This window comes from Schistocerca gregaria, chromosome 1 (assembly GCF_023897955.1).
Source record: "Schistocerca gregaria isolate iqSchGreg1 chromosome 1, iqSchGreg1.2, whole genome shotgun sequence".
Lineage (NCBI taxonomy): Eukaryota > Metazoa > Arthropoda > Insecta > Orthoptera > Acrididae > Schistocerca > Schistocerca gregaria.
Genome location: NC_064920.1, coordinates 619,355,399 through 619,368,700, shown reverse-complemented (window position 1 = coordinate 619,368,700; position 13,302 = coordinate 619,355,399). Strand labels below are relative to the sequence as shown.

The 13,302-nt window shown below is 38.8% G+C and overlaps 1 protein-coding gene and 1 non-coding gene across 2 annotated transcripts in view; one reads left to right on the top strand and one right to left on the bottom strand.

The window, feature by feature from the left end:
- The window catches only part of LOC126359235 (EF-hand domain-containing family member B), a 364,905-nt gene that overhangs the window by 314,193 nt on the left and 37,410 nt on the right, over nt 1-13,302 (top strand). The gene's annotated exons all lie outside the window — the stretch shown is intronic.
- On the bottom strand, nt 9,149-9,223 carry Trnat-ugu (transfer RNA threonine (anticodon UGU)). Its single transcript has one exon. It is a non-coding gene; the product is annotated as a tRNA-Thr (tRNA).

Sequence of the window (13,302 nt, the reverse complement as noted above, 5' to 3'; positions counted from 1 at the left end):
AGATCAACAGGAAGTGCAAAATGGCTAAGCAGGGATGGCTAGAGGACAAATGTAAGGATGAAGAGGCTTATCTCACTAGGGGTAAGATAGATACAGCCTACAGGAAAATTAAAGAGACCTTTGGAGAAAAGAGAACCACCTGTATGAATATCAAGAGTTCAGGTGGAAACCCAGTTCTAAGCAAAGAAGGGAAAGCAGAAAGGTGGAAGGAGTATATAGAGGGTCTATACAAGGGCGATGTACTTGTGGACAATATTATGGAAATGGAAGAGGATGTAGATGAAGATGAAATGGGAGATATGATACTGCGTGAAGAGTTTGACAGAGCACTGAAAGACCTGAGTTGAAACAAGGACCCCGGAGTAGACAACATTCCATTGGAACTACTGACTGCGTTGGGAGAGCCAGTCCTGACAAAACTGTACCATCTGGTGAGCAAGATGTATGAAACAGGCGAAATACCCTCAGACTTCAAGAAGAATATAATAATTCCAATCCCAAAGAAAGCAGGTGTTGAAAGATGTGAAAATTACCAAACAATCAGTTTAATAAGCCACAGCTGCAAAATACTAACTCGAATTCTTTACAGACGAATGGAAAAAGTAGTGGACGCCGACTTCGGGGAAGATCAGTTTGGATTCCGTAGAAATACTGGAACACGTGAGGCAATACTGACCTTACGACGTATCTTAGAAGAAAGATTAAGAAAAGACAAACCTACCTTTCTAGCATTTGTAGACTTAGAGAAAGCTTTTGACAATGTTGACTGGAATACTCTCTTTTAAATTCTAAAGGCGGCAGGGGTAAAATACAGGGAGCGAAAGGCTATTTACAATTTGTACAGAAACCAGATGGCAGTTATAAGAGTCGAGGGACATGAAAGGGAAGCAGTGGTTGGAAAGGGAGTAAGGCAGGGTTGCAGCCTCTCCCCGATGTTATTCAATCTGTATATTGAGCAAGCAGTAAAGGAAACAAAAGAAAAATTCGGAGTAGGTATTAAAATCCATGGAGAAGAAATAAAAACTTTGAGATTCGCCGATGACATTGTAATTTTGTCAGAGACAGCAAACTACTTGGAAGAGCAGTTGAACAGAATGGATAGTGTCTTGAATGGAGGATATAAGATGAACATCAACAAAAGCAAAACGAGAATAATGGAATGTAGTCGAATTAAGTCGGGTGATGCTGAGGGAATTAGATTAGGAAATGAGACACTTAAAGTAGTAAAGGAGTTTTGCTATTTGGGGAGCAAAATAACTGATGATGCTCGAAGTCGAGAGGATATAAAATGTAGACTGGCAATGGCAAGGAAAGCGTTTCTGAAGAAGAGAAATTTGTTAACATCGAGTATAGATTTAAGTGTCAGAAAGTCATTCCTGAAAGTATTTGTATGGAGTGTAGCCATGTATGGAAGCGAAACATGGACGATAAATAGTTTGGACAAGAAGAGAATAGAAACTTTCAAAATGTGGTGCTACAGAAGAATGCTGAAGATTAGATGGGTAGATCACATAACTAAAGAGGAGGTATTGAATAGAATTGGGGAGAAGAGGAGGTTGTTGCACAACTTGACTAGAAGAAGGGATCGTTTGGTAGTACATGTTCTGAGGCATCAAGGGATCACAAATTTAGCATTGGAGGGCAGTGAGGAGGGTAAAAATCGTAGAGGGAGATCAAGAGATGAATACACTAAGCAGATTCAGAAGGATGTAGGTTGCACTAGGTACTGGGAGATGAAGAAGCTTCCACAGGATAGAGTAGCATGGAGAGCTGCATCAAACCAGTCTCAGGACTGAAGACAACAACAACATAACTGATTTGGGAGACAATCTGAGCAGCCAGCTTAGGTTGTTTACAGATGATGCTGTCATTTACGGACTAATAAAGTCATCAAAATTTCAAAACTAATTGCAAAATTGTTTAGAAAAAATATCTGAATAGTGTGAAATTTGACAGTTGACCCTAAATAACGAAAAGTGTGATGTCATCCACATGAGTGTTAAAAGAACTCATTAAATTTTGGTTACACATTAAATCAGTCAAATCTAAAGGCTGTAAATTCAACTAAATACCTTGGAATTACAATTACAAACAACTAAAATTGGAAGGAACACACAGAAAATGTTGTGGGGAAAGCTAACCAAAGACTGTGTTGTATTGGCAGGACACTTATAAAATGTAAGAGATCTACTTAGGAGCGTGCCTACACTATGCCTGTCCGACCTCTTTTAGAATACTGTTGCATGGTGTGGGATCCTTACCAGGTAGGACTGACAGAGTACATCAAAAAAGTTCACAGAAGGGCAGCATGTTTTGTATTACCACAAAATATGGGAGGGAGTGTCACTGAAATGATACAGGATTTGGGCTGGACTTCATTAAAAGAAAGGCGTTTTTCACTGCGACGGAATCTTCTCATGAAATTCCAATCAGCAACTTTCTCCTCCGGTAGTGAAAATATTTTGTTGACAGTGACCTACATAGGAAGAAATGATTACCACAATAAAATAACGTAAATCAGAGCTCATATGGAAAGATATAGATGTTTGTTCCTTCCATGCACTATACGAGATTGGAATAATAGAGTATTGTGAAGGTGGTTCGATGAATCCTCTGCCAGGCACTTCAATGTAATTAGCAGAGTATCCATGTAGATGTAGTACTACTCTCTCCTACTTCCTTGATCTTAACTCATACAGAATCCTCTCTATACTATGTTTCCATGCTTCCTCTTCTTCCTACTAGCCACATCCTTACTCTCGGTTGATAACAACACTCGTGTTAATGCGCTTAGAGAGCCTTGAAATGGTTTCAGACGTCTGAACAATAGTTGTATACATCGGCAGTTGGAGCTTGGCACTTAACTGCAATGTTGTTTCAACTAACTGATATGACCCCTGATAAAGAGTTATAAATTTCATGGTCTTGTTTTGGAATGTACTGGTTTGATAACTTTTCTTGCAGACCAACTTTGTACTGTGGTAATTTGCTCACATGATTTCCCTATCATTCCAAGCATTTCAGAGCTCTAGTGTTTGCTCTCTGATCGCGCATCAAAATTTCCATAACTGCTGTAGCAAAATCCTTGACAGACACCGCATTAGAGATCAAATTCCACAAACTGTATTAAATAATTTAGAAAACTTATATACCTGGTTGGATTTAAGCGGGTTAAAATTAAACATGGAGAAAACACAGTTAATGCAATTTAAAACAAAACAAGAAAAATCAAATGATATTCAGGTCAGTCACAGAAACCAGGATTTGCAGGAAGCTAGCTGTAAGAAATTCCTACAAATGCAACTAAATAAAAATCTATCATGGGGGTCACACATATAGTACCTTGCATATACAATTGCACAGTGCATAACTTAATCATAGCTAACACTTGGTTCAAGAATCATGAAAGAAGGTTGTACACATGGAAGAACCCTGGAGATACTAAAAGGTTTCAGATAGATTATATAATTGTAAGACAGAGATTTAGGAACCAGGTTTTAAATTGTAAGACATTTCCAGGGGCAGATGTGGACTCTGACCACAATCTATTGGTTATGAACTATAGATTAAAACAGAAGAAACTGGAAAAAGGTGTGAATTTAAGGAGATGGGACCTGGATAAACTGAAAGAACCAGAGGTTGTACAGAGTTTCAGGGAGAGCATAAGGGAACAATTGACAGGAATGGGGGAAAGAAATACAGTAGAAAAAGAATGGGTAGCTCTGAGGGATGAAGTAGTGAACGCAGCAGAGTATCAAGTAGGTATAAAGACAAGGGCTAGTAGGAATACTTGGGTAACAGAAGAAATATTGAATTTAATTGATGAAAGGAGAAAATGCAGTAAATGAAGCAGGCAAAAAGGAATACAAACGTCTCAAAAATGAGATTGACAGGAAGTGCAAAATGGCTAAGCAGGGATGGCTAGAGCACAAATGTAAGGGTGTAGAGGAGTATCTCACGGGAGGTAAGATAGATACTGCCTACAGGAAAATTAAAGAGACCTTTGGAGAAAAGAGAACCACTTGTATGAATATCAAGAGCTCAGATGGAAACCCAGTTCTAAGCAAAGAAGGGAAAGCAGAAAGGTGGAACTAGTATATAGAGGGTCTATACAGGGGTGATGTTCTCGAGGTCAATATAATGGAAATGGAAGGGGATGTAGATGAAGACGAAATGGGAGATATGATTCTGCATGAAGAGTTTGACAAAGTACTGAAAGACCTGAGTCGAAACAAGGCCCCAGGAGAAGACAACATTCCATTAGAACTACTGACAGCCTTAGGAGAGACAGTCCTGACAAAACTCTACCATCTGGTGAGCAAGATGAATGAGACAGGTGAAATTCCCTCAGACTTCGAGAAGAATATAATAATTCCAATCCCAAAGGAAGCAGGTGTTGACAGATGTGAAAATTACAAAACTATCAGTTTAATAAGTCACAGCTGTAAAATACTAACGCGAATTCTTTACAGACAAGTGGAAAAACTGGTAGAAGCTGACCTCGCGGAAGATCAGTTTGGATTCCATAGAAATGTTGGAACACGTGAGGCAATACTGACCCTACGACTTATCTTAGAAGAAAGATTAAGGAAAGCCAAACCTACATTTCTAGCATTTGTAGACTTAGAGAAAGCTTTTGACAATGTTGACTGGAATACTCTCTTTTAAATTCTGAAGGTGGCAGGGGTAAAAAACAAAGAGCGAAAGGCTATTTACAATTTGTACAGAAACCAGATGGCAGTTATAAGAGTCGAGGGACATGGCAGTGGTTGGGAAGGGAGTGAGACAGGGTTGTAGCCTCTCCCCAATGCTATTCAATCTGTATATTGAGCAAGCAGTAAAGGACACAAAAGAAAAGGTGTTAAAATCCATGGAGCAGAAATAAAAACTTTGAGGTTCGCTGATGACATTGTAATTCTGTCAGAGACAGCAAAAGACCTGGAAGAGCAGTTGTATGGAATGGACAGTGTCTTGAAAGGAGGATATAATATGAACATCAACAAAATCAAAACGAGGATAATGGAATGTAGTCGAATTAAGTTGCATGATGCTGAGGGAATTAGATTAGGAAATGAGACACTTAAAGTAGTAAAGGAGTTTTGCTATTTGGGGAGCAAAATAACTGATGATGGTCGAAGTAGAGAAGATATAAAATGTAGACTGGCAATGGCAATGAAGTGTTAGGAAGTCGTTTCTGAAAGTATTTGTATGGAGTGTAGCCATGTATGGAAGTGAAACGTGGACGATAAATAGTTTAGACAAGAAGAGAATAGAAGCTTTCGAAATGTGGGGCTACAGAAGAATGCTGAAGAATGCTGAAGCATTAGATGGGTAGATCACATAACTAATGAATAGGTATTGAATAGAATTGGGGAGAAGAAGAGTTTGTGGCACAACTTGACTAGAAGAAGGGATCGTTTGGTAGTACATGTTCTGAGGCATCAAGGGATGACCTATTTAGTACTGGAGGGCAGCGTGGAGGGTAAAAATCATAGAGGGAGACCAAGAGATGAGTACACTAAGCAGATTCAGAAGGACGTAGGCTGCAGTAGGTACTGGGAGATGAAGAAGCTTGCACAGGATAGAGTAGCATGGAGAGCTGCATCAAACCAGTCTCAGGACTGAAGACCACAACAACGAAAACAACATACAATGAGAATATTGTTCAATGCTACCAGTATGGGCATAAGAAAAGTAGTATATCACAGCTACTTTAAGTCAGTAATAAGGTATGGAATTGTATTTTGGGGTAACTCAAACCCTAACTTCAGAAGACCATCATTAGAAATATGCACAATATCGGACGAAGAAAATAATTTCAGCCAGTCCCGAAAAGTCTGAGTATACTACATGTTCCCGCACTATACATGTATAAGCTGATTATCTTTGTACACAGTAACCCTGATTTATTTGCAGCAAATCATTTTCAACATGATTACAACACCATAAATCAAAATAATTTTATGCTGCCCTCCCACCGTTTAAAACTTTCCGCTCAAACTCCACATTATATGGGTATGAAAATTTGTGACAAAGCGAAAGGATGAGAATTGCTCAGCATCAATTTAGAAACACTGAAAAAATCCTTATACGAGAAACTAGTGCAAAAACGTTACTATTCAGTGGAAGAATTCATAAATGACAAACTGAAAATTTGAGCAGGAGAGAGCATGTACTTAGGACTTAATCTTAAAAGTTTGTTACTTTTGAAGAAAAATTATTAATTGCTTAATTAAGTAATTATTCAGTACTGTATATTATATTACTGGTATTATAAGGAAATTTTGAAAAAAAACAACATTTTGTCTATGGAGTGCATGACATTCTCTTGTAAAAATTTTTGTTTATTTATATACACAATCACATGTTTATGACACAGTCATAACTGGTTTTGGCCATATGATGATCATCTACAGATTCTAAAACAATACAAAAGAAAATTTATATTAAAACCTGAAAAGTATGTGCAATATTTAACCACACTTATTAGTAATCTACTGAATTTATGCGAAATACATATAGTTCATACCTAAAGGCAGCATACACTGAAAACAGGTTCATGCGTTGTCAAACTAGCTGTAAAATGTGAAACACCGGTCTTATATAGATACAAAAATTTGTTAGATTTTGTTCACCATCTTTGCGTTAGATGCGCATGTCCTCTGGAAGATAGTCATAATTTTTCAAAAGCCTAAAATATACAAATTTACTATTAATATTTAGGTCAAATGTACTTAAAATTTAAGATTACAGAACAGATTGTTACTTCAGTAAAATAACATTTCAGAACAAGGAGAAAACATTGCTATATGCAAGTAGCACTTGTAGAATGTATTTCTGATGCCCGATGGCGTTGTATTTACGGCTATTGCCTGTTTATGCTGTTGTCCATTGGTACAACAGGGACGACATGGGCAGGACAACAAGTGAAAATTGTAAATTAGTTTTTGATTTTGATGAGTCTCCTGTACTTTTAAGTCAATGGCTTCAAATTTTATGTTATGAGACAATAAACTTCTACTTCTGCTTCTACTCCCCATGAAACACCAATGACATGAGCCTCCCATACACTACCTCAAATGGTGATAATCGTAGTGGAGAATAGACTTTCGAATTATATGCACCTACAGTGAAGTATAAATACATTCACAATTGTTATGATGTGTGTTCACATAATGGCTCAACATCTTTCAGACTGTGCAGTGCACCCTCTCTTTTTAACCATTAGCTGGAGGGTGCAGTGGAGTTGGCTTTAACTTCCTAACCTTTAACAGATTACACAGCTGCTTTAACAAATCTGACATAGGCCCATTATCAGTGATCACAATTTCTGGCACTCCAAATTTGAACAGCCATATGTTGACCAATGCTTTTGATCAACAATAATTAACACAAATAGATTCTTGGATGCAGTCCTGTTAAATGGCTCGAGGCCACCCAACACAACCATTTTAAAAAGTTCCGTTGTATCTGGTAACCTCTGCAAAGGTATTAACTTGCTCACATTGCACACAAACCATACCATAACAATCCACATCTTTCCTAGATTTCCACAAATAATATTCTGCTATTTGCCTCGTCATTGTTTGACAACCGTCATATTCAAACAACATGCGGTCATGCATTTCTTTCAGCATTTCCTAGTTTAGCATTGTTGGCACTAGTACTCATGGCCTCTATCTTTTTGTTTGACATAATAACCCATTCCACACATTGAACTGCAGCTGCAGTGAATACTGTTTGCATTTTGTGTCAGCCTATTACGCTGCCCACCATTGTGCACGTTAATGACTCAGCTTCTGTGTCAGTGCTACTCAACTGCTTAAACTATACATGTTAGTGTGTCTCTTGTGAGAGTTGTGTATGACTTCATACTTGAACTCACTTAGCCTCAATGCCGATCTAGCCAGAATATTATAAGTGTCATTGAGCTCCACCAACCACTTAAGAGCTGTATGGTATTTTAGCACTTTAAACCTCTTTCCATGCAAACAAAATCTGAAATGTGCGATTCCATACATCATATTAAGCACCTCCTTTTTGTCGTTGAATAGTATTTCTCTGCTCTATTCAAATGTATACAGGCATATGCTACCGGCTGCTCTTCTCCACTTACTATCTGACTGAGAACACAGCCTATAACTTGATTAGACACCTCGGTTGACAACATAAACTCTTTCTCATAGTACAAGCAAATTAGTGTTGGACTTGATGGTAATGCTCTCTTTAACTCCTTGAATGTGTCCTGGTGTTCCTTTGTACATTTGAGCTTTAGCCCCTTGTTTAGCAGTCACGTAAGTGATCCCACTATAACTGCAAAACTCTTTATGAATTTACAATAATAATTCCCTAAAACTAAAAGAGATTGTGACCATTTAGTATTACTAGGAATCAGAAATTCCTGTACTGCCTCTGTCAGCCTTGGAGCTGTTTTGATTCCTTCACTGCCGATAATGTGCGGTAACTACATAACATCTTGAATTCCAAAATGCCATTTTTCCATACTTATGTTAAATTTGCTGCTTGTAATAATCTAAAAACCTCAAAAATGTTGCATATACTCTGCCATATCCTTCATGTAAACAATTATATCATTTAAGCATCCTATGCGCTGATGAGGTCTCAGTCCCCTCAGCACTCCACCCAACAAATGCTGAAGTGTTGTTTCTTTTCTAACTGGCATCCTACAATACTGAACATGCCCCCGGGGGATCAAGAATGCTGTTTTCAGGCAGTCCACCATATGAGGTGCCCACTCCTCAGATCTAAGGTAGGTAAGTGCTTTCATTGCCCCATATTGTAAATAGTTTAAGTGATGTTTGTGATTGAATGTGCATCAGTTTTGATTTTGCTGTTAAGATATCTGTAGTTACAACACAATCCACTTGTATATTGTTTGGCATCATTTGGTGGCTTTTATGGTACAACTACTATGGCTCTGCTCCATTTACAGGAAGGGGGATAAAGAGAGACACCAAACTATCGAGCAACTTCAATTTTGCCAGCTTTCTCAAAAATATTTGAAAAGATTGTGTTCAAGCATCTCATTAAGCATCTGACGGCAAATAATATATTAACGATAATTAAATGGACACCCTAGCTGCAAACAGGCATTGATGTACTTCATTAGGGACATGTTGAAAATGTGGGCCCCGACCGGGACTCGAACCCGGGATCTCCTGCTTACATGGCAGACGCTCTATCCATCTGAGCCACCGAGGGCACATGTAAGCAGGAGATCCCAGGTTCGAGTCCCGGTCGGGGCACACATTTTCAACATGTCCGTAATGAAGTACATCAACGCCTGTTCGCAGCTAGGGTGACCATTTAATTATTGTTTCATTTCTAGCAAAGCTGCATGGTCATCTACGGTACGTGTTCTTTCAAGAACAGATACTATCGTCATGTATAGTTAAAATAATATATTTTCCAAGTCACAGTTTGTATTTCTTAAAGTTTCTGATGTAGAGAAAACTATTTACACTTAGAGTGAGAATGTACTTAATTCATTAGATAATAGATTAGAGGCTACTGGCATTTTCTGTGACCTGTCAAAAGCCTTTGTGTGAACCACAGCATTCACTTAGGTAAATTAGAATATTATGATGTCAGTGGCAGTGCTGCGAAATGATTTGAGTCTTATCTACCCAACAAGAAACAAAGAATGTTGTTGCCAAATTCCTGAGCAGTAAGCAGTCAGTCTTCACATATGACCAGGAATTATTACATGTAGTGTTCCTCAAGGTTCCATCTTGGATCCATTGATTTTTCTTGTGTACATTAATGACCTCTGATCTGTTACATTGCCAGATGATAAGTTTGTTTTGTTTGCAGATGATACAAACATTGCAATAAGTAGCAAGTCAAGTACAGATTTAAAATATCTGCTAATCAAAGTTTAACTGACATTAATAAGTGGTTTAAAGCTAATTCACTGTCATTAAGCTTTGAGAAGACCCACTATATGCAGTTCAGAACCTGTAAGAGACTTCCTTCCAGCAGGTGTATAACATACGAAGACTTGCAGACCGAAGAGGTTAAATTTCTGAGATTACAACTTTACAACTCGATAGTAAATTCAGTTGGGAAGAGCATACCACAGAATTTCTTAAGTGCCTAAACAAGTCTGTATTTGGAGTCAGAATGAGGTCAAATGTAGGAGATACAAATATACATAAACTTGCACACTTTGCTTACTTTCATTCTATTATGTCATATGGGATCATATTCTGGGGCAACTCATCGAACTGGGTCAAAGTTTTTAGGGTGCAAAAGTGTGTGATAAGAATCATTTGTGGTGTAAATTCAAGAACATCATGTAGAAACCCATTCAAGGAACTTTGTATCCTAACCACCACTTCTCAATATATTTATTCCTTACTGAAATTTGTTGCAAGTAATACATCTCTATTTCCAACCAATTGTTCAATACATAGTAGCAATAGTGGGAATAAGAACATTCTACATAAGGCCTAAAATCACTTACCTTGATCCAAAAAGGGGTCCAATATTCAGGAATATATATTTTCAATAAATTGCCAGCAACCATTAAAAACTTGGTTTCAGATAAAGCACAGTTTAAACAGAGTTTGAAAGACTTTTTGATAGGAGACTCCTTCTACTCTGTAGATGAATAGTTGGGATAAGGTATTTTGTGCATAATAAACTTATTAATAGTGCATACCCATGTTCCATTATGACAGCTTGCTAATTCTGTAAATATTAGCTGTTCCAGTTTACCGCATTGTATTCACCTATTTCGATAATCTCCTGACAAATTATCAGGGTAGTAAATATTGTATTCAAATGTTTTATGTTTTTATGTTATACTTTCTGACATGTTCCATACCTTCGAGAATCATCTAATGTTTTGGGTCTATGGAACGAAAATTGAATTTAATCTAATCTAATCATGGACTAGCGCTTTTCTCAGTTACCTCATCCACTAAATGTTGATCAATTAATTCTTCTAACACTGGTTGTAAACATTGCAGTATATGGTAAGGTCCTCTTCATAACAGTGACTCAATTCCTGTGGATATGATGCTATGTTACAGGTATTGCTAGTAAAGGCCCTCAAGGAAAAAACAAATCTTCAAATTCAGACAGTAACTTATCCATCTCCCCCTCAAGAAAAAAAAAACAAATCCCCAATTTCAAACAGTAATTTCTCCCTCTCCAGTCAGTCATTACCTCTGGTATGCTCCAGCTGCCAATGCAATGCAGTTTTGTCAGTGGTTTGCACAGTACCCTGGCACACACTGGCAGGTCACCTACCCACATAATCCAGAACTTCCAGATTAGCTACCAACATTCTTTTGGTGAGCTGTACTCCATCAGCATCAACATTGTCTAAATTCTTGGGCACTACATTCCCATCCAATTCCTCCGATACATGTACTATGGTTCTTGTTACAAAGCAATATAATATTTGTAATGCAGGCCATCCCAGTACCACATCCACCCAGACCAACTTCCCAGTATCTTTGGCACAGTATCATGTGATTTGATCCTTAGTATTGTTGAACGCAGTTCAAGCAGTGCACCCTCTTAAAATTGATGCACATTGCATCCATATTTCACAGGTGACAGTCTCCCCTAGCTGAAACATCGTGTCTCTAAGTTGAACTACATGTTGGCCTAAGGGCAATTTTGGCAGCTGTGTTATCAGAAAGTATAATCCTAAGATCATGCAGTAACCATTACTTACTTGGGGCACAACTTCTGTGCATCACTTAAAACACTTTGTCCCCACCTGGAACTCTATCACCATTATCTATATCTCCATGAAAATTATAGTGCGACAGGTTTAATTGCCTCTTAACAATTTGTCCACACTTGTCAATGACATACATTATGTGATCAAAAGTATCTGGATACACCCAAAAAAAATGTTTTTCATATTAGGTGCATTTTGCTGCCACCTACTGTCAGGTACTTCATATCAGCGACCTCAATAGTCATTAGACATCGTGAGAGAGCAGAATGGAGTGCTCCACGGAACTCACAGACTTTGAATGTGGTCAGGTGATTGAGTGTCACTTGTGTCATACGTCCATACGTGATATTTCCGCACTCATAAACATCCCTAGGTCCACTGTTTCTGATGTGATAGTGAAGTGCAAATGTGAAGGGACATGTACAGCACAAAAGCATACAGGGCAACCTTGTCTGCTGAGTGACAGAGACCACCAAAAGTTGAAGAGGGTCATAGTGTGTAATAGGTAGACATCTATCCAAACCATCACACAGGAATTTAAAAGTGCATCATGATCCACTGCAAGTACTATGACAGTTAGGCGGGAGGTGAGGAAACTTGGATTTCTTGGTTGAGCAGCTGCTCATAAGCTACACATCTACTGGTAAATGCCAAACGACGCCTCGCTTGGTGTAAGGAACATAAACATTGGACGACTGAACAGTGGAACTATATTGTGATGAGTGATGAATCATGGTACACAATGTGGCGATCCGATGGCAGGGTGTGGGTATGGCAAATGTCCAGTGAACATCATCTGCCAGCATGTGTAGTGCCAACAGTAAAATTCGGAGGTGGTGGTATTATGGTGTGGTCATGTTTTTCATGGAGGGAGCTTGCACTCCTTGTTGTTTTGCATGGCACTATCACAGCACAGGCCTACATTGATGTTTGAAGCACCTTCTTGCTTCTCACTGTTGAAGAGTAATTCGACAGTCGACTGTGCTGTCACCAGTGGCCAGATGAGGTCCACAAGTATTTCTGACACCACTCTATAGCAGCTTGGGATGAGTGGGGTCATTATGGCATAGAAGTGGTGGAGTGGTGTTTTTTGGAGGCAATGGTGTTGGCCAGGGGTGGCTAGGAAAACTACACTGCAAGATACAACATATTTTGTATCATCCCAATATACAGCATCGGAGTGCTGCTATGCACCTGGACATGCCTCTCTAGGGCCGTAGTCCAAAGTTTGGCCATTTGATATCCACATCCTGCTTTGCAGGCATTGTTTACCCCACTCTACAGCACATGCCTGAGTTAGCACTATGTGGCCCTGAGTGAGCAGTACCAGTGACACACAGGTCTGCTGAATTCTCATAGGCATCCACTGCTACTGAGTTAGAAGTTCACCCTTACGTGGAAGGAAGCAGTACCCCCGTGGCTGTGACCTACTGACCCCAAGGGGCTGTACGGCAGTGGAATAATTATTATTGAGATGGACTGTGACATAACAGGGCAAACCTTTCATATGTCAGCTTCTGGATAGGGGAAACCAAGTTGAACATTATGCAGCTTCAGTTGTACTGACCAGAGGAGTTGATAGT